Consider the following 22181-nt stretch of genomic DNA (forward strand, 5'->3'; position numbering starts at 1 on the left):
GGTTTAGCTGCTGCCTGGGACGCCAGCAGGCTGTATCGGTCGGCGTCCCGGCTGCTGAGGTCAGTGTGGAGTGACTGGCAGACGTCACAGCTAAAGCTGTCGTTCAGATGCCAGTGTGTCGCTCGGAAGGCCGGCAGGGCTGGGCGATCGGAACCCGGGGCAGGCGAGGCGGGAGGGCTTCCTGACCCAGTGTGTGGAGACAGCGTGGATGAGAACGGCAACAGCATTGCCAGTCGTGGTTGGCGACGAGGGTGCAAGAGGAGGGCTTCGCAGGAAGGCAGCTGAGTTGGGGCAGACAGGGTGGGAATGCTGGAAGGCCCTCAGGGCTACTCACTCGGGCCTGGGGAGATTCAGAGATGGTGGTGTTGGTGCAGGGGTCCTTCCCAGAGCTTGACTCTGGGGGCGTGCTCTGCGGAGTAACCCCACAGGGAAGTCGCCCACGTCCAGAGAAGAGCAGGAAGTGCCAGGATTTCAGAGGGCACGGCCCACTGCCATGACGTGGTGAGCTCCCTGCAGGCCTGCCCACTGCAGACCCCACTCGCTGCCTTGCGTCAGAGTCCTAGGACCGGTGACTGGAGGACAGTGTCCTCCGGGGTGGTGGCAGCCATCCTGGGCTGGAGCTGTTGGGGATGACTTGTGAGGCCCAACACAGCGGTCCTGGGGACCGAGTGAGCCCAGACCCATGGCGCCAGCACGACTTTGACCTGAGTCACCTGCTCACCCGCTGTGAGACGCTCCCAGCTCCCAACAAAACACAGGAGAGGGTGCTGTCTGCAAGTGCGAATGCGCCCATCATGACGGAGTTTATAAGTGGAAACAGCCCATTAAGATCTGCCTGAATTTTAATATAAAAGAAACATGAGTTCCTCTAATGCAAAAGTAGCCAGGTAGGGGGTAACATTTCTGGCTTGACTTAATTGGGGTTCTCAGTCATCACCAGTTGTGTGTGGTTGGTCCCTGCTCTCTCGAGGGCGAGCTGTGCGGAGATCTGCTCAAGAGCCCCGTGCCTTGCCGTGGAGAAAGCGAGCAGGCGCCACCTCAGCCAAGGTGGTAAGGTTGCCACCCTCCTCTGAGGTGCCATCAGGTACCCCCAGCGCGTGATGTGAATAGAACAACCCCACCTGCTCGAGGCAGGGACGTCAGGGAAAGCCAGCTGCGTGTGGAAGGCTTGTCCCATGTGGTGGCTCCTGGCCCAGCATGGCGGCTCCTGGCCCCACATGGTGGCTCCTGGCCCGTGTGGTAGCTCCTGGTCCCACTTGGCAGCTCCTGGCCCCACGTGGTGGCTCCTGGTTCATGTGGTAGCTTCTGGTCCCACGTGGTGGCTCCTGGCCCAGCATGGCAGCCCCTGGCCTAGCATGGCGGCTCCTGGCCCAGCATGGCAGCTCCTGGTCCATGTGGTAGCTCCTGGTCCCACTTGGCAGTTCCTGGCCCCACGTGGTGGCTCCTGGTTCATGTGGTAGCTTCTGGTCCCACGTGGTGGCTCCTGGCCCAGCATGGCAGCCCCTGGCCTAGCATGGCGGCTCCTGGCCCAGCATGGCAGCTCCTGGTCCATGTGGTAGCTCCTGGTCCCACTTGGTGGCTCCTGGCCCAGCATGGCAGCTCCTGGCCTAGCATGGCGGCTCCTGGCCCAGCATGGCGGCTCCTGGCCTAGCATGGCGGCTCCTGGCCCCACGTGGTGGCTCCTGACCCAGCATGGCAGCTCCTGGCCCCACATGGTGGCTCCTGGTCCCACGTGGTGGCTCCTGGTCCCACCTCCAGCCTGAAGACTTACAGCCTCTCGGCTCCCCCAGCCTGTGTGAGAGCGGCCCTGCCTGCCCAGCTCAGCCCACAGCTTAGGTTGCTTCTGGCCAGGTGTCCACTCCGAATCAATCGTTGTGGCCAGAGGATGTGGGTGTGATGGGTCAAGCGGCTGCCTCTGGCACAAGGGAGGAAGTGGGTTCCACTTGGAGCTTAAGAACTCAGGCTGGACAGGTCGGTCTCCAGAAGAAGGCTTAGGGTCAGGTACGCAGAGGAGAGAATGCTGCGGGGCTGCGGGGCCGGCAGCAACGGGTGTCCACCAGGCCCAGGACACAGAAGCTTCCCAGAGGCTCGAGGGGCCGTGCAGGCGCAGGCCGTGGAGTGTGTCAGGGTGACCATCAGGACCCTTGGGCTGGGGCTGCTGGCACAACACACTGGATTAAGCCCCCACCTGCACTGTGGGGCCCCATAGGAGTGCCAGTTCAGGAAAGCAGGGGAGGATGGCACAAGGGCTTGGGACTCTGCACCCAGGAGAAGCTCCTGGCTCCTGGCTTCAGCCTGGCTCAGTCCACACCACTGTCTGTATCATCTGTACCTACATCTTGGTGTTGAGCGGTGTGAGGTTGGGGTGAGCCTCAGCGGGTGGGCCACACTGCTCTGGCTTAGGACGGATGAGGGGTTGGGGTGGGAAATGCGCCACTTCCTGCCCAGTGAGGGAGGATGCCCCTGGGGCAGCAAGGAGGGCAGGCACCCCGGCAGACTTGCCACGTGCCACCTGCTGCTTGCAGCACCCCACATACCCATCACTCATCCCCGTGACAGCCACTGCCACAGTTGCCAGCGCAGCCATCATCACCTTTGCTTTTGGGCCCCGAGAGCGTGGTCCTCGCTTGGGCTTGTCAGCGTGCAGCCAACGTGTGTGGGTTACGTTTCGCTGTGTTTCCGTTTCGGGGTCTCCTTGTGTGTCCCGCTCTCCTTGTTCTCAGGGCGGCCTTGTATATGCCAGGACGCCATGTATGTCTCCTGCACGGTCGTGGGCCTCTCCGCCACACAGCTGCTGGCATCCCAGTTCTCACCGCTGGGAAGGGGACGGGGCACCGGCTTCTCCAAGTCCTTGTTTGGGCACAGGGGGGTGGGCTGCTCTCAAGGCTCTGAAGGTACCTGCTCCCCAGCAGGGGTCTGTTCTCACCGGCCCAGCCCCCTCCAGTCCCAGCTGCGGGATACGTGAGCCATTTATCACTTAGTAAAATTATGACGCTGATATGTGGTTGGCATAAGATATTTTCTCCAGGGGACCTTGTCTCCATGCAATTCCCCTTCTGCAGGTAGGGAATGAGCGCAGGGGCAGCCTGGCAAGGAAACGCGCCTGGCGGCTCCTCGCACCTGCGCCCTGCACCTGTCCCTGTTGCTCCCTTGCTCGCCTGCAGGCTCCGTCCCTGGGAGTGTCTGCTCCTCCCCCTGCAGGTGCCACGCTGTGCGTGTCCTGTGGATTTAGCTCTTCCTCTTGGTGGAGCAGGCATGTTCACGAGCCTTGGTTGTCCTAAGTGGGGGGCCTGGCTGTGACCCCCACCCTTGCCCTCTTTCCACCCCCTAGCCAGCGCCCTCCCTGTGGGTCTGCAGGGACACGGGGCTCAGCTTCCCCTCTGAAGCCGAGCTTGCTCTAAAGGACATGGAATTAAAAGCCGGAGGATTGGAGCTCGCATTGCTGGTACCTGCCAGCTCCGTGGCTGTGAAGACTTCCACTAGCTGCTCACGCGTGGTGTGTGACGACGGGCCATGACAGCCAGGCTGTCAGGACTGACTGCAAGGCTTGACATGCAGGCGCCCGGCATGCGTGCTCACTGCGCCAGTGCGTCTCTCTTGCCAGTCACAGCTAGCTGCTCTGTCTGGCTCCGGCCCATTTCCCCTGTCTCTTTGATTCTCAAATCTGGGGCTCCCCTGGGGTGCGTGGAGAGAGAGTTGTCCCAAGATGCTGCTGTGTTCTGGGGGACTTGGGCACAAGCCCACTGGGGGCACAGGAGGGAACTGACTGCTGCCAGTTTCTCGCAAGGACCGCAGGTGCCGCTGAGTTGTGGTGGCCCGTGCCACCCCGCTGCCTGCACTCTGCAAGTGACACCACAGCTACTTTGGCAAATCACAGCCCGCGCCCAGCGCTGGCCTCAGCATGTCCCCAGCAGGGAGGCAGAAAGGCAACAGTATGGGGCTGCCCTCATGGTGCAGCCGGCTACGCTTCTGCCTGTGGCAACCCATCCATATGGGCACCAGTTCAAGTCCTGGCTGCTCCACTTCCCACTCAGCTCTTTGCCAACGGCCTAGAAGGCAGCAGAGCATGGCTCAAAGCTTTGGGTCTCTGTGCCTGCACAGGATCCCGGACCCTGGCTTCAGATCGGCTCAGCTCCGGCCTTTGTGCCTTGCGGATGGAGTGTGGAAGATCTCTCTGCTTCTTTTTCCCTGTAACACTGCCTTTCGAGTAAAAATAAATGCATTTTTAAAAAAGGCATTAGGCATGTACCTGTTGCCTGTGGACCCTGGGCAGGGAAGTGCAGCTGGCTCTGTATGCTCCTGCGGCCGGCGTGGGCCCTGCTCCCTCCCGCTGTTCTCTGCACCCCAGCCTGTTTGCAGCCACTCCGTAGGTCAGCCTCACCTTGCCGCTCGCCGGAGCTGGTCGGCTGGTGTCAGCTGGTCAGCAGCAGCCGAGAGCCGCTGGGCCCAGTGAGCAGCTGAGCTGTCCCTTCTGAACTGTCTGACCAATTGTTGGGCACAGACCCAGCTCGAGCTGCTCACGCTGGCCCAGGCTGCCGGCATGCCATCCCACTCCCCGCGTGTCTGGAACCCCCGGCCACAGATACGGTGCGATCAAGTCTTCCGTAGGCTGAACTTCTGCGCTCCAAGATCCTCGAGCACTCGAGGACAGCATCTGGACACAGGGCTGTGCAGGTGGTGGCCGCCAACCCTGGGGTGCTGTGACGCCGTCTGCACTGCGGCCCTGGCAGGTTCCACACAGAACTCGAGCTGGAGGCCTCACTGCCAGGCCGGCCCTGCCGTGGGGGCTCCTGGTGCTTTGGTGGCACGTCCCCTGGGAAGGGCATGGTCACTCACTGAGGACTGTGACGCTGGGCTCCGGGCGGCTCCGGCAGTTCCACGTGGCGACGGGTGGGATATGATGGCAGTAGATTTCCTTAACACAACACAAGCTTTTAAGAAAGATTACAGCTATGGAGGACGGCCAAAGCCTCGCCACCTTGCCCCGCCTGGGAGACCCAGAAGCAGCTTCTGGCTCCTGGTTTCAGACTGGCTTAGCTCCGGCCCTTGCAGCCATTTAGGAATGAACCAGTGATGGAAGATCTTTCTGTCTCTCCTTCTCTTTATAAATCTGATCTGCCTTTCAAGTATAGATCAATGAGTCTTAAAAACAAAAACAAAACAAAATTTAAAAAGCAAAGATTACTTTCTCCAGGTCTCCCACACAGGTGCAGGGTCCCAAGACTTTGGGCCGTCCTTGACTGCTTTCCCAGGCCACAGGCAGGGAGCTGGAAGGGAAGTAGAGCAGCCGGGATTAGAACCGGCGCCCATATGGGATCGCGGCACATTCAAAGCGAGGACTTTAGCTGCTAGGCCACAGCACCGGGCCCAAAAATAAGTAAATCTTAAAAAAAAAAAAAAAGGGAAAAGAAGCTGGACTGTCAGTGCTCAGCTTCAGTTTTTTTTTTTTTTTAAATTACAGGTATGAGGACGGCTCATCAATAATAACTTATCTTTCCCAAACACAGTGGCAATTTCCAAATTTCAGTCTCTCTTAATTGACTGCTGGTTTGTTCCCTGCCTGTGAAGAACTGGCCTGTCTCCATCTGCCACCACACTCCTTCCTGCTTCAAAGCAGACTGGGCCACGCAGCTGCTCGCCCGTCCTCCCTGCCCATTCGCCCCGCCTGTCCACCCTGCCCGGCTGCCCCGGCCGTCCACGCTGCCCGGCTGCCCTGCCTGTGCACCTCATCTGGCTGCGCCCGTCTGCCCTGCCCATCCTCCCCACCTGTCCACGCTGCCCGGCTGCCCCGGCCGTCCTCCCTGCCCGGCTGCCCCGCCTGTCCTTCCTGCCCGGCTGCCCCGCCTGTCCTTCCTGCCCGGCTGCCCCACCTGTCCACCCTGCCCGGCTGCCCTGCCTGTGCACCTCATCTGGCTGCGCCTGTCCGCCCCGCCCGTCCGCCCTGCCCGTCCGCCCTGCCCGTCTGCCCTGCCCGTCCGCCCCGCCCGTCCGCCCTGCCCTGCTGCCTGGCCCTGCTGCCCAGCCTGTCTGCACTTCCTGATGCCCTGCCCAGCTGTGCAGTCCTTGTTGGCGGCGGGGTGGGGGTGGGGGGAAAGTGGCTTGGCCCTCCCCTCATCCTGTCAGACACCTTTTGTGAGTACAAAGTGTGTCAAACACTTCCCCCGGCCGTCTTCCTCGTCCACATTTGTAGCTGAGTCCCAGAGTGTGTTCTGTTGTGTGTTCCCAGCTTAGGTTTTCAGTTAGAAGTGTCCGCATGTTTCCCGCTTGGGTGACACTTTGGGCCGACGTGGGTTTTCCAGCTCTGAGTGTGGAGCCGAGAGGCTGGGCGAGAAGCCGGGCTGGCGGCCGGCTCGTCGGCAGTGCCCACGTGCAGCGGGGTTCTGACCCACGGACGCGTGATCGGGACCGGTGGGCTGGGAAGGCAGTCGGATTTGCTGTGTTTGTGTGTGTGTTGTGTGGTATTGTGCATGCTTGCATGTATGTGCATGTGTGATGGGAGTTTATGCATGTGTCTGACACGTGTAGTCCCATCCGTGGTCATGCACATGTGCCCTGTGGTCACGTGTGTGGTGTGTTGTGAGGTTGCATACATGTGCACACCCTCCCGTGGTGTGTGTTGGCTCACATGTATGTGTAACACACGTGTGTACATGTGGTTGTGTACATGCTTGTGCATGGAGTGTGTGTCTGCCGGGGGTGTGATGTGACCTGGATGCTCACGGTGGGCTCAGTGCCTACAGGGGATCCCAGGGCAGGGTCCAGGGGGTGGATGACAGAGGGCAGACAGGGGGCTGAGCTGGGCACCTGCCACTGAGGAGCTAACGGTGCCACAACTGCAGGGTGAGCTTCTGTACCTGCTGGTTCATCCTTCCGCACCTGCAGCCTCACCCCCCACACACAGCTGCAGACTCACCCCCCCACACACCTGCAGGCTCACCCACACACACACACCTGCAGGCTCACCCACACACACACACCTGCAGGCTCACCCACACACACACACCTGCAGGCTCACCCACACACACACACCTGCAGGCTCACCCCCCCACACACCTGCAGGCTCACCCCCCCACACACCTGCAGGCTCACCCCCACACACACCTGCAGGCTCACCCCCACACACACCTGCAGCCTCACCCCCCACACACACCTGCAGCCTCACCCCCACACACACACCTGCAGGCTCCCCACACACCTGCAGGCTCACCCCACACACCTGCAGGCTCACCCACACACACACCTGCAGGCTCACCCACACACACACACCTGCAGACTCACCCCCCCACACACCTGCAGGCTCACCCCCCACACACACACCTGCAGGCTCACCCCCACACACACCTGCAGGCTCACCCCCACACACACCTGCAGGCTCACCCCCACACACACACCTGCAGGCTCCCCCACACACACACCTGCAGGCTCACCCCCACACACACACCTGCAGGCTCACCCCCACACACACCTGCAGGCTCACCCCCCCACACACACCTGCAGGCTCACCCCCCCACACACACCTGCAGGCTCACCCCCACACACACCTGCAGGCTCACCCCACACACACCTGCAGGCTCACCCCCACACACACACCTGCAGGCTCACCCCCACACACACCTGCAGGCTCACCCCCACACCTGCAGGCTCCCCACACACCTGCAGGCTCCCCCCACACCTGCAGGCTCCCCACACACCTGCAGGCTCACTCCCACACACACACCTGCAGGCTCACCCCCACACACACACCTGCAGGCTCACCCCCCCACACACACCTGCAGGCTCACCCCCACACACCTGCAGGCTCACCCCCCCACACACACCTGCAGGCTCACCCCCACACACACCTGCAGGCTCACCCCCACACCTGCAGGCTCCCCACACACCTGCAGGCTCCCCCACACCTGCAGGCTCCCCACACACCTGCAGGCTCACTCCCACACACACACCTGCAGGCTCACCCCCCCACACACCTGCAGGCTCACCCCCACACACCTGCAGGCTCACCCCCACACCTGCAGGCTCCCCACACACCTGCAGGCTCCCCCCACACCTGCAGGCTCCCCACACACCTGCAGGCTCACTCCCACACACACACCTGCAGGCTCACTCCCACACACACACCTGCAGGCTCCCCACACACCTGCAGGCTCACTGCCCTCCACCTCTCAGATCATCTGAACGGTGGGCACAGGCCCAGGTGCACAGATGGGAAGCTACTGCTCTGAGCACAGGGTTGGGCAGTTTGGGGGGGTTCGAGTCTCTCCGAGCATGCAGAGCCCCTCCCCCTGGAGCTCTGGGGTGGGGTCAAGGTTGTCTCAGCATGCCAACATCCAGTGGAGTCCCAGCTGGGGTGCGGGAATCCCAGGCCGCTTTGCGCCCTGTGTCCTGCACAGCCCACACCCTGCCAGGGCTCTTGTCTTTCTGGACGACTCCTGGACCTTGCCTGACTCCCTCCCCTGGGCACTGAGCCCGCGCTGGCTTGGAAGTCTGTCTCCTCAAGTGTGACACTCCAGTGCTTTGTCCTGTCCCCATGCCTCACCTCCAAGGCCAGCTAGGTTTTCACAGCTCCGCCCCTGTCCCTCCGCCAGGCTTAGCATTGACCCTGCTGAGGTCCCCAGGCCACAGGGCTGCCCCATCCCATGGCTGGCTGCTGACGCTGCCAGGGCTACCCCCACTTCTGTCCGAGGACTCCCCCTCCACAGGCTCAGATTTTCTGGAGGGACCTAGATCAGTGTCAAGATCGAGGTTCAGGTCAGCCTGTGGAAGGAAGGCAGCTAAGCGGGAGCTGGGCAGGGGTATGTGCCGGGGGCTTCTCCTGCGGGGTGGGTCCTGAGTCTCCCTTCTACTCCCATTAACGGCCCAGGAAGTCCGGTGAGGAAATGCTGGGCAGGACCCGGGCTGCGGCCACTCCCCTCACTCTCAGAAAGGCAGAGCGGCCCTGGGGACAGGGGACGGTAGGTCAGCAGCCTTAATGGGCATGGGCGCTCACCCCTACCTGCAGCTTGGGCTCCCCCAGAATGCTGCTGTGCCCTGGGGTTCACGCTGACCAGGTCTCCTGCGGGCTGCTCTGAAGGCATCCTTGGCAAAGGCCGGGAAGGCCAGTGCTGCCCCAGAGGACACCACATGCCCGGTTCTCCTGGCCTGGTGCAGGCAGACCCTGCCTGGCTCGGCTGTTTCTCCTGCACAGACCACAGCTGTGGCCGTGGGAGTCCCTGCTGTAGGGACCACTCCCACAGTGAGGTCAGCCACGGGCAGCCCAGGCCCAGGCAGGCCTTGCCTCGTCGCCCTGCCCCTCTCCTACTTGCTGGCCATCTGGGAGCCCAGGTCTTCCTCACTGGACACTAGACAGCTGTAGCTTAGGCCTGGACACCTCTGCCTGCCTGGGTGGTGGTTCAGGGGACTGCGCCTGCATGAGCATTGCTGTCTGTCCAGTCTGGGTCCAGCTGAGTCCCCTAGAGCCTGACTCCCAGCTCCCCTACCTTGGACACCCATCTCTTGCCCTCCATCCGCTGGGTCGCCCATAGGAAGCCGCCGCATTTGATGGCTGCTTGATGCTGAACCTGGACCCGGAGCTGCTCCGTGCATCCCAGCCAGCCAGGACGCAGCAGCTTCCTGCCTGCCCACTCAAGAACAAACCGAGCCGGCGCAGACAATGCCGCAGGGATGGCGGTCCCAGCGCCCCGCAGAGAGCCTGCAGGATTATCGGCCAAGTGTTTCCACACCAACCAAGGCCCTGGGAAGAAACCTTCACTCAAGCAGCCGGGGGAAAATCGAGAGATTTGATTACACTCTGTTCGCATATCCAGGGAGCGACAGAAACCTAATTTATTTTAGCATTTCATACCGTTTCTGCAGGGTTTCTCGGGCGCAGCCACAAGAAATACAATAATAGCCGCCGTTGCTGTTACCGCAGCGTTTGCAGACCACAGGAGACTTGCCACCTGTTGGGCAGCTTCCGGCCCGCGGCAGGAATGAGACCTCGGAAGGTTGGAGGACACTGCGGGGACACGGCAGCTGTGGCCCCAGGCCCCAGGGACAGTGCTGGCCTCCTCAGGAGCCTTCTGCTCCCTCTCCTCCAGGTGCGTTAAGAGCCAGGCTTAGTGAGGTTTCAAACTTGCACATGAACTATGGCAGAGTCGGAGACCGACTCCAGGCCACGGCGCAGGCGAGGACCTGGCAGGACTTCCACGGGCGGCACACTCCCCGCCCTCGCCACGTCCTGCTCTGTGTCCCAGGCTGCAGGCACGTGTCATCCGTGTCATGGCTCATCCTGCAGCCGCTTCCTCTGGCACCCGCCTGCACGCCGTCCTGCTTGGGAAGGATGCCCCTGCGACTGGCAGGCATGCGGTGACTGCCCTCTCTTGCTGCAGCCGAGGCCCCAGACTCTGTGACGTGTGAGTGTGTGTTTCACACTGCGGGGGCCCCTGCCAAGCCCCCAGTGCTGGCATCTGGGCACACACTGAGCTGCGTCGCTCCTCTTCTGAGAAGGCCATCGTGTGGACCCCGCTCACACGGCCTTGGCTCGCCACCCTCCTCCTGCTCCCACCCCGAAAGCCTGGCCGTGGGCACAGACACCAAAGCCTCAATCGTGGGGGGGGGCGGCAGGAAGGGCACAGAGTGGGCGCTCATGGCCCACGGGAGGTCTTCACGGAGCACTGGCAGAGCTGTGCCTGGCTCAGGCCTGGCCCAGACAAATAGCCACGTGCACCATGGGGTGGACATGGGGACGATGCCCTCTGTATGTCCAAGGTGGGCCACCCTGAGGGGTGACCCAGGGTGGGGGCTCTGGTGCTGTGGGTTAAGCCGCCACTTGGGCACACTATCACCCCAAATGGGAGGATCCCGGTTGCTCCCCTTCCAGTCCAGCTCCCTGCTAATGCAGGGAGAGCAGCAGAGGGTGTTGGCACCAAGAGTTGGGACCCTGCACTTGGGTGGGAGACGGCACGACACTGCCCTTACTGCTGGAAGCATCTGGGGCGTAAATCAGCAGAGGGCGGATCTCGCTCCTCTAACGCTCTGCCTTTAAAGAAATCTTTCCAATATCTCTCAAACCTTTTTATTTCTCAAAAAATAGAATTATCCACGCGAGAGATCAAGAGGTGGGGAGAGCTGGCATGATGCCCCACCCCAGTGCACTCCTCAGATCCTGAGAAGGCTGGCCGGGAGTGGGGCAGGACTCCCAAGGGCTCAGGCCACCTGGTCATCCGCTGCCACCTCCCGGGTCTGCATGGGCAGGTCGTTGGGTCCAGCAGCAGGGTGGGCGGAGCAGGCAAGTGCCCCAGGAGGGGTAAGGGCATTTTACCTTGTCTTACGCACGCAGTGAGCCAAAAGCCCACTGAAGCACTGACTCTCGCCGGCTGGCTACAGGGGACCGCTGCCCAGTGAGGGCTGTCCTTGATGGCCAGGGGGACCACTGTGCTTTTTCCTGCTTAAGGTTCTCTGGCACACACTGACAACATGCAGCAGTGCACAGGGCAGCATTCAACACAGAGTGGGCACAGGGCGGACATGGCAAGCCAGGCACCTCCTGCGCCAAGGACGGACGGCCGTCTCTTCCGGCTCCACACAGCTGAGTCCTTGCCTGCGCCCTGAGTTGAGTGGGTAAGGGCCTGGCTTTGTTCTCGTGTGTGTGTGAACACCTGCTTTCCCAGCCCTATTCATGTGTGAAATCACCGTTTCCTACACACACGTTCCTGGCAGGCTGGTGGGGCACCCACTGGCCTAACCATGAAGGCTCTCTGTCTGTCACAGTGGCAGCTGCGTCTGCTTTGCGCCAATGCCATGCGGTTTGGGTTATGACACCTCTGACGTATGCTTTGGAGTAATAAACTAGGACATCTCCAGCTTTCCTGCTTCGCTCAGTGTTGCTTTGGCCATGTGGGGTCTTTGGTGATTACACATGACTTTTAGCAGTAGCTTCTTCCCTGGCCTCATTCCCCAGCTGTGTTGATAGGGATCGCATGGAAACCGCAGCGCACAAAGCCTTGCTGAGTTCCGAGAAGTGCTTCTCTGTGTCTGAGATGATGACGTAATTCTGGCCTTCCATTCTGTTGGTGTGATTCGTCAGACTTGCTGATTTGTGCTTTGTGTCCTGGGGATGAATACTTCTTAGCGATGCTGTGTGATCTGTTTGATGTGCTGGGTTCGGTCTGCTGTCTTTTTTGGTTTTTTGAGCATTTTGTAGCCCTGCTCATCAGGGATATTGGGCTGTAATTTTTCTGTTTTGCTTGGTTGCATGGCACTCGTGATAGGAAAATGCAGCTTACAGCACGAGTTTGGAAAAATTCACTCCTTTTCAATTTGCGGGAACAGTTGAAGAAGAATTAGTGGTCGTTTTGTGTAAAGCTTTGGCAGAGCTCCGCGGAGGTGCCATCTGCTCCAGGCTTGGCTGTGCTTGGAGACAGTTTATTAGCACTTTGCACGGGCTGCTCATCGCTGGCCGCTCTGCTCTCCGCTGCCCCTGGTCTGTGTGTGTGTGGGGGGGCGCCAGGAATGTCCCCACTTCCAAGTTTTCCAATCTGTGGGCCCCGAATTTCTGTATTATCGGTGACGATGGCTCATTTTTCATCGTGTTTTTCCTCTTTTGGGTCTGCTTCCTCTTTGTGCTCGATGTAATTACTGATTTGTCAGTCTTAATTACGTTCTCAAAGACTTTTTGTCTCAGCGGTCCTTTGCGTGTTTCATCTCAGGCTCGTCGGCCTCCAGGCCGGTCCTCCCGATTCCTCTGACTGATTTTGTGGTGTCCTGGGCTCTTGCTGCTTCAGCTCCCTCAGTCGCTTGCTGGGTTTTGATTGGAGAATGTTCTAGCTTGCAGGTTTGGGTGTGGACTGTTACGAGGCTGTTCTCCATAGTGTATGTGCCAGATCCCTCGGGTTTGATTTGCTTCATGAAACGTTTAAGCTTCCTTTTACAGTTCCTCACTGCCGCTCGCCAGTGTTGTTTAAATTCCATGTCCTGGTACAGTTTCCCTGGCTCCTCTTGTTGACTTCTGGTTTCGCTGCCTTGTGAAAACAGCAGAGGAGGGATACGATTTAAACGTTTTTAAGCGTGTTGAAGCCCCCCTTGGGGTCTGTCCTCTAAACCTTGATTGGTAAGACAGCCGCGTGTCTGTCCCACGTGCTCTGCGAACACCGCTGGGCTCTGTTCGACCGTGTGCTTTGACTCCGGGGTTCCCTTGTGGCTTTTCTGTCTGGGTGATCTGTGCATTGAGGAAAGCATGGCAGGGGCTGGCATGGCGGCGTGGCGAGCAAGGACGTCGCCCGAGACATTAGCATTCCTTATAGAGAGCAGTCAAGTCCCGGCTGCTCCACTTCCCATCCAGCTCCCTGCTGACACGCCTGGGGAGCAGCGGACGGCGGCCTGAGCGCGAGGGTCCTTGCATTGCACCTGCAGGACAGACCCGGATGGAGCGCCTGGCCCAGCCCGGCTGGCGTGACCATTTCAGGAGTGAACCAGTGGATAGAAAATTCTTTGTCTCTCTCTTTCTGCCTCTGTCTCTCCTCTTTCCTCATCTCTCGGCAATTCTGCTTCAAAAAAAGGTTTTTTTTAAATGCAAAAGAATGAGTGGCTGGTGCCGAAGCCCCCGCCTGCTGCCGCGCTGACACCACCCGATAACATCATCTCTGATGACACCTGTTCTTCGCCCTTGGGTGTTCTCGTGCGAGTACATGGACATTAAAAACAAGCTGTGCATTGGTTGATTGTCACTCCTGCTTCCTGCCGGCTCTCTGTCCCATCCTTCTCCCGCGGGACTGACACGCCCAGCACCGCGCAGCAGGTGCAGTGACCACGTGGCCTCCCGTTTGGCAGCGTCTGGCTTGCTCGATGCCAGTCGGGCGTGTGTGGTCAGAGCTGCCCTTGCTGGCTGCTGGCTCTCGTTTCCTTCCGTCCCTCGCGCAGGGAGGGCAGCCTGCAGGTACCCGTGTGGCCATGCTGCATCCATCTTCAGGCGGTGGCAGCTGCCTCTGTACACCCTGTTGGCTCCAAGGTCACGACAAACTGCCCTTGACCGTGACTCCACTGTTCCTGCTTGTTGGCTGCAGCCGCAGGGCCTGGTTCTCCCCTACTGAGCATCTTGGTGGCTCGGTGGTTCTCCTGGTGATGCGGCCTGCCTCCTTTCTGGCTCTCATCCCTGTATCCATCTCTCCCTCGTGTCCTCGGGATGTCATCTCTGATCTGCTGTTACGTGTAGGCCTTCCTTAAGCACTTTTTTTTAAAAAAAAGATTTATTTATATTTATTGGAAAGGCAGACTCACAGACTAATATAGAGAGGCAGAGAGGAAGATCTTCCGTCCTCTGGTTCACTCCCCAAGCAGCCACAATGGCCAGAGCTGAGCCCATCCAAAGCCAGGCGCTTCTCCCAGGTCTTCCCTGAGGGTGCAGGGCCCCATAGCTTGGGCTGTCCTCTACCACAAGCAGGGAGCTAGATGAAAAGTGGAAGAGATGGGATGTGAACCGGCACCCAATGGGATCCCAGTGGATGCAGGGCAGGGATTTAACTACTAGGCTATCATACCAGGCCCTCCTTAAACATTTAAAAAAATATTCATAACTGCCAAGGGGGCCAAGAGGGAGACAGCTTTCATGAGCAGCTTGATGCCCCGGTGCTGCAACAGCCAGGGTGGAGCCAGGCTGGGCCGAGGCCAGGAGCCTGTCCGGGTCTCCCACACGGGCTCAGGGTCCCGCACACTTGAGCCATCTTCTGCTGCTTTCCCAGGCACGGTGGCCGGGAGCTGGATGGGAAGTGGGGCAGCCGGGACTTGAACCGGTGCTCCCTTGGGATGCCGGCGGTGCGGGCGGCCTCCTGTATTCCTGCCAGCTCCAGGGACCAGCAGCACAGTGGCAGCTCCCTCGTGTTGGCTTGTGTGAGAGAACTTTGGCCTGCCCGTGAAGGAGCGTTTTGCTGGCCGCTGTAGCTTCTCTCTGTCAGCGCTTGGAAGGGTCACGGCTGTCTCCCGCAGTCTCCTCCTGGGAAGTGGCTGTTAACCTAATGAGATCCCTTGACGCGGGCCTGGCAGGCTTTCCTCTTGCTTTTAGTCGCTCCTCTTTGCCTGGACTGTGGACAACGTCCGTACCACGTGACTTGGAGACAATCTGCCGGGGAAAGCGCTGTGTGCTGGTGTCCGTGCTGCCTCCGAGTCGTGGGCGGCCCCGCGGCCGTCGCCCCGGCAGTCTTCCAAGCCTTCTGGGTGTTTGTTCCCTGGTGTGGTCCCACAGACCCTGGGGGGTTTCCGACCTCCTTTTTCTCTTTTTTGTCCTCTATTGGGATACTTCAAAAGATTAAAAAAAAAAAAAAAGCCTCCTTCGGCCAGTTGGATTTGTGGTGACGCGCCCAGGTGCGCTCTGCTTCCTTCACTGAGCGCGGCTGGTTGCGCGGCGCCTTGGCGGGACGTGCGGTCTGCTGGATGTGCAGTCTGCTGGACGTGCGGTCTGCTGGGCGTGCGCCTTGGCGGGACGTGCGGTCTGCTGGACGTGCGCCTTGGCGGGACGTGCGGTCTGCTGGACGTGGCGCCTTGGCGGGACGTGCGGTCTGCTGGGCGTGCGCCTTGGCGGGACGTGCGGTCTGCTGGACGTGCGCCTTGGCGGGACGTGCGGTCTGCTGGGCGTGTGCCTTGGCGGGACGTGCGTTCTGCTGGACGTGGCGCCTTGGCGGGACGTGCGGTCTGCTGGGCGTGTGCCTTGCCGGGACGTGCGGTCTGCTGGATGTGCAGTCTGCTGGACGTGCAGTCTGCTGGACGTGGTGCCTTGGCGGGACGTGCGGTCTGCTGGACGTGGTGCCTTGGCGGGACGTGTGGTCTGCTGGGCGTGCGCCTTGGCAGGACGTGCGGTCTGCTGGACGTGGCGCCTTGGCGGGACGTGCGGTCTGCTGGTTGCACAAGCGCCGTGGCTGCACACGCGGCTCTGCTGACCTCCCGCCGTCAGCTGTCTTCCTGGTCCCTTCAGCTCATGCCTCTTTGTTCCTTGTGTTTTTATGGGCTTCCTTAAGACCGGTGTTTGGAATTCATTCTCAGGCCTTGTGGGAGTTTCTGCTCCACGGAATCACGCCCCTCCCTCCCCCAGGGAGCTGGCGTTTCCTTGTTTTCCTCTTGTCCGTGGGCCTAAGGCAACCTTCATCATTTCTGAGCTTCAGGGTTTTGTGTCCTGTGGATGGCAGCTAGGCGTCGCGGTGGGATGTCAGCCTGGACTCTGGGTGAGTTCCTCGGCTGTCGCCCTTGCCAGCCATGGACGAAGCATTTCAGGAATTGCTTTTCAGGGCATTTCAGGGCGGTTGGTGGCAGGATCTTCCTGGAGCGGGGCTGCCCCTGGGCTGGGTGCTGGTGGGTGCCGCTAGGTGATGGCTCTGCAGCCTGGCAGTGGTCTGCTGGGGCAGGTTCCTATCCCTGAAGTTAGAGGGTTCACTGCAAGGGGAGCCACCTCTTGGCTGAGTATGGAGGGCACAGGTGCTGGCTCCTGGTGGGAGGGCCCCTGCCTGCCAGGCTGTGGGGCTTGGCGTGCGGGGCACGGGTGCTGGCTCACGGTGGGAGGGCCATTGCCATGGACCAGACAGTTGGCTCTCCAGGGAGGTGGGGCCCAGGGACAGGCATCCACCGACTGCCTGCCGTTTGCTGGTGCCCCCGTGCGTGGGTCCATCTGATCCCCTTTGTGCCTGGCTGAGGCTCCGGGCAGCTGACGCCTGTGTGCAGTGGTAGTGTGAGTGGGTGGGTGAGATGACAGCAGAGGCTGGGAGACACCGGGTGGGCTCGCCTGCAGGTGGAGCCTGGCTATGGCAGCTGAGGCCGCAGAGCGTGCACCTGAATTCAGGCTTGACTCCCCCTCCCTGTCGACCCTGTTAACAAGTGCAGTTACTAGCTTGGCATCTGGGTGCTTGGGTGCACCATGCCCTGCCTCGAGCACAGGGCTTCCTTTTTAAAAAAGATTTATTTATTTTTATTGAAAAATCAGATATACAGAGGAGAGACAGAGAGGAAGATCTTCCTTCTACTGATTCTCTCTCCAAATGGCCACAACAGCCGGAGCTGAGCCAATCTGAAGCCAGGAGCCCAGAGCCTCTTCCAGGTCATCCACATGGGTGCAGGTCCCAAGGCTCTGGCCTGTGATTGACTGCTTTCCCAGGCCACAAGCAGGGAGCTGGATGGGAAGTGGAGCAGCTGGGATTAGAACTGGCACCCATATGGGATGCTGGTGCTTCAGGCAGAGTTCTAACGTGCTATGCCACGGGGCTGCCTGCACGATGGTCACACCTCCGACTGGAGTCTTCAGCCCCAGAGTGGCAGAGGGAGCTGTCTGCCCTCAGCTCCACCGCTGTCGCCGGCTCTGGGAGGCCCCACTGCAGCCACCACAGGGCTCTGCAGCGCTTACAGCCCCGTGCATGAGGGCTGGGCCAGGACTTCCTCACGGAGACTCGGTGGGCTCCACTCACAACCAAGTGCACTCAGGCGAGGCTTTTGTGCTGCCGACTGTGGACACTCAAGTGCACTTTAAGGTACTCCACGCTGTGAGCATGGCGCAGTGCAACACCAAATATTTACTCCCTTCTCCCTGTCGGCTCACTCTCCAGGCCCGCCGGATGCTGGCTCACCCTCTGGGGAGAAATGGAGGGTACACTTGGTCAGAAGTCCTTGTCCGGCTCTGCGCGACGGGAATCATGGCTCATGTGTGGGCTCGAGGAAGTGTTGGCAAGAACAGGACGTGAGCTCTGTGGGGTCAGCATCCAGTGGGCTGGGGCTGGGCAGACTGCAAGGAGCGCCCCGAGCCGCAGTGGACGAGTGGTTGGCTGGAAGGTGCTCGCTGAGCCACATAGAGCTACAAGCACCCGCCAGCCTCGGCACTGCGCCACACGCAGGAGCTTGCAGTGGAGCAGAGGGGGTGACAGCTCCGAGGGCTGTGTGCTGCTGCCCAATGTGTGAGTCTGGGGAGGGTCCCTTTGGGAAGTAACATTGGAGCTGTCCACTCCACAAGCATTGCCCACCTGTGCCTCCCATGCCCAGCTTTGAACTTGGCACGTGGGCTGTCCAGAGATGTGCTGTGGGTGGAGTCTGACCCACATCCTGGCCACCTGCAGCAGACACACGGGAATCCACGTGAGGGGTCCCAGCCTTGTGATCCATGGCATGGCTTCTGGGCAAGTGCCATCCGTGCCATGGACAGTGCCATGCCTGCGGCCTGCCTGGAGGTGAGCTGTACATGTGCTGGGGGTGGGGGTGGGCAGGGGCAGACCTGTGCTAGGCTTGGGAATCAGCAGGAAGGGAGTCGTGAACTCCAGCCCAGGCACCCCAGATGGCATGGCGAACCCTCAGGGCACAGGTCCCTGGTCACTGTCACCTGGTCACTTCTTGTGTCTGCACTTGGCAGTGCAGGGGCTCAGCTACCTCCTCGCTGCTGCTGACAGCTGCAGCCCTGCCAGGATGCCCTCAGAGGACCCCACTGAGTGCCGAGGCCTTCTGGCATTGCCAGGCTCCCTGGGTGCCGCCCTGTGTCACTGCCCCCATGCCCGCCTCTTGGCGTGTCACAGAGAATCTGCTTTGTTTCCCAGCAGGAAGCAGGAGAGGCGTGTGCCTGGGGGTGCCACTGCAGGGTGCCGCCACGGGGCGCGTGGAGGGCTTGCTGCGGTTTCCCACCCCTTCGGCACGGCACGGAGCTAACTAAATGGCACTGTGCTATAAAACACTCCCAGGATCGTTGTGGTTCCAAGTGTTTGCCAGGCCTTTTAGACCTCTCAGAGTGCCACTAACACGACAGGTTGCCCACCAGAGCACCATTCCGCTGATTTCTACATCCAGCCCAGGCCTCCTCGCTCACTCGGAGCTGCCAGCTGCTGCCCACACCGAGGTGGCAGTCCCAGGAAGGCCACGCATGTCCCAGTGAGAGGGGTGTGCAGGCCAGCAGGTGTGGCCACTGGCTCCCTGGCTTTGGCTCAGCAACAGCCTCTCTTGGGGGTTGGACTCCTGTGGAGTAAGGCTGTGGCAACTCCATCAACGGGCCTTCTGAGGTGGAGGCCTCGCTGAATCGGGCAGACGAGGAGGCGAGGAGGCTGGGCCCAGCCATGCCGCCTGCGGACCGCTCAGTGCTGGCCGGTGCTTCCAGGGCAGGGCTCAGCGGGCCAGCGGAGGTGGACCCTTGGATGCTCTTGGGAAACTGCTGTGTGTAGATGGGGCTGCTGGCTCCTTCCCCTGCCCGGGTCTCGTCACCATGGGGTCCATCGCCTGGCTGGAGTTGTGCAGTGCAGCCTCCTGGGGGCTCTGGAGAAGGGCGGAGGCCGGGTGGGACCCAGGGAGCGGGGAGGCACCCTGTCCTACTGGGTGACTCCTGCATTTGGAGGCTTGGACTTTGCTCCCCGACTGCTGGATGCCTCCTGAGGACCCCACTGAGCCCCGAGGCCCCCTGGCATTGCCAGGCCCCCGGGCGCCGCCCCGTGTCACTGCCCGTGGACTCACCTCTTGGTGTGTCCCAGGAGAATCTGTTTTGCTGGGCAAGCCCCATCTGTGCTATGGACAGTCCCTGCAGCCTGCCTGGAGGTGGCAGCCGTGCTGACCGAGCTGTGTGTGTGCTGGGGGGCAGGGTGGGCAGGGGCAGACCTGTTTCCCCACAAACTCCACCTATGTGCTCTGTGCTGCCTGTGCGGACTCCACAGCGCTCGGGGCCTGTGCCGCCCACCCTCAAGCCCGTTTCCAATCCAAACCCAAGGCAGAGAGGGTGGCCTCCCCGGGCTGGGGGCGCTGTCCACCACAGCTCCGCCTTCAGGCAGCTTCCGACTCGACTCGCAGGTGGTGCACTCTGAGCGGGCCAGGGATGTGGTCCTTTCGCTGGACACAGCAGCGTCATGTGTGTGCCTGGCATCGACCGGCACTCAGGTGAAGCTGCTGCCGGAGTGGAAGGGACGGGCAGGGGGTGCAGCCAGGAGCGCCGGCTCCTCGGCTTGGGCCACGAGTCTTGGGGTGAGCTGCGGGCTGTTCCTCCTGCAGACGCTTCCAGATCTTTCTGGGGAGCACACAGGTGCAGGGCGCACGCTTGCTGCCACCCCACTGCCGCGTTTCTCATTTTCCTCGTTAAGTCCTGGCCTATGAATAGCCAGCCGTTTGTCTTCATTCAATACGAAGATGATTGATGGTATTTGTGGCGGCTGCACTGGGCCCCTGAAGGTGATGGATGGGGTGGGCATCCGGGGCCCGGGGAAGAGCCGTGTCCTTGTGCGGGCTCTAGGAGGGCCCTTTCCTCACGGCCTCGCTGAAGGCTCCGACACGCAGCTATTCTCTGAGATTTGTGTCTGGGGATAGGTGGTTAACACAGTCCTTAGCATGGCTGGGCTCCACTGCCAGTGCCAGCATCTGCCTGCAGCTCCTGCCAGGGCAGGCTCTGGGAGGCGGCCAGGAATGGCCCAGGCAGCTGGATGCCAAACCTGGATGGAACATTGGCTCCTGGAACTGATTTTTTTTTTTTTTACCAGCCCAGTTCTGAGGCCCAGCTCCTCAGGCCCAGCTCCTCAGGCCCAGGTCCTCAGGCCCAGCTCTTCAGGCCCAGGTCCTCAGGCCCAGCTCCTCAGGCCCAGCTCTGAGGCCCAGCTCCTCAGGCCCAGCTCTTCAGGCCCAGCTCCTCAGGCCCAGCTCCTCAGGCCCAGCTCCTCAGGCCCAGCTCCTCAGGCCCAGCTCCTCAGGCCTAGCTCTGAGGCCCAGCTCCTCAGGCCCAGCTCCTCAGGCCCAGCTCCTCAGGCCTAGCTCTGAGGCCCAGCTCCTCAGGCCCAGCTCCTCAGGCCCAGCTCCAAGGCCCTCTGCCCCAGCCCAGCCCCATATTGCCTTTCACCCTGTCCTGTGCCCCACAAGACTTTCCACCCAGTCCCATGGGTTCCTCCCTGTTGCTTCCTGGGCAACATGCTGTGACCAGAAGGTTTGGGGACCCAGATTCTACTCACAAAGTAGCAGGGTCCCAGGTGTGGCCTGGGAGCGGCCATCAGGTCATGGGAAGGGGCTTTGAGCAGATCAGTGGGGGCCTGTGTAGACCTCGCTTCCAGGGAAAACCTGCCGAGGAGGCCTTCTCGGCCGTCCACCGGCTCCCCAGCTCCCGCCTCCTGTCAGTGTACCCAGGCCTGAGACAGCAGGGAGGGGAGGCCGGGCAAGCCCATGGCGGGTACTCTCCTGCCCGTCACGTGATCTCACGCTGGGAAGGACAACGGATCACACCTCCTCTGAGGCATCAAGGCTGAATCAGCCGGGGCCTCGGGACCGGAGATGGTGCAATCCACAGGCGGTGAGGAAGGTGGGAAACTTAAGGGCCCAGCCACATTACCGGGAAGATTAAAGGATAGTGGGGCTCTGCGGAAGGCAGGCCCAGTGCGCGTGGAGCTGCCTGCCACGGGGTTTCTCTAGCTCACGTGGCTTGTGGTCCTCTTTCATGTACTGTTCTTCTACTTGGCTCCGGAGTCGGATGTGCGGGATTTCGGCGAGCCCTGGAACCCCCGAGGCTGCAGGATGCCTTCTTGCTCTGTTTGTTGGCAGATGTTTGGGGGTGACCTGCACATCCTAAACTCGGTGCTGACGACCCTGGGTGGACAGCTGTGGCCCTGATTCCTGCGGGAAGCCTTGGACAGCTCTGGCCACCCCCTCCCTGCACGTGGCGTGTGGCCCTGGCTTTCCCAGGCTTTCCCCCCAAGTGTCCCGAAGGAGCCGGCCCTGCCAACGGCTCAACTGGGGCTCTGTGATGGCCGAGCAGTCTGCGTCCCAGTGGCCGCTGCAGATGGAGGTGGCTGTGTCAGCACTCAGACCCTGGGGACCTGCTGCCCGGCTGGCCTTCCAGGGCCTGGGAATCTGCATTTCCAGCAAGCTGGCTGGGGCTGCCGCTGCTGCTCGGAGCCCAGCCCTGGACGAAGCAGTGGCTGACGTAGGATACCGGCTGAGCCTGCAGGGCTGGGCTGCGGGAGAGGCCCTCGTCGAAGTGGTCACTGCTGAAACCAGTCACAGACACCACCCCTGTTGGTAAGCTTGGAGGCCAAGCACAATTCATTCACCATGCTGCAAGTAAGCCTGGTGTGATCTTTCCGATGTCCTCCCGGGCCAGCAGAGTGGAGCAGTGGGCTAACCCACCATGCAGTACTTGCATTCCTTCTGGGTGCCGGTTCAAGTCCTGCCTGCTGCACTTGTGCTCCAGCTTCCTGTTGCCGCACCCAGGAAAGCAGCGGGTGACGGCCAGGCCC

This window comes from Ochotona curzoniae, unplaced genomic scaffold (genome assembly GCF_017591425.1).
Source record: "Ochotona curzoniae isolate NIBS_2020 unplaced genomic scaffold, NIBS_Ocur_1.0 contig_1014, whole genome shotgun sequence".
Lineage (NCBI taxonomy): Eukaryota > Metazoa > Chordata > Mammalia > Lagomorpha > Ochotonidae > Ochotona > Ochotona curzoniae.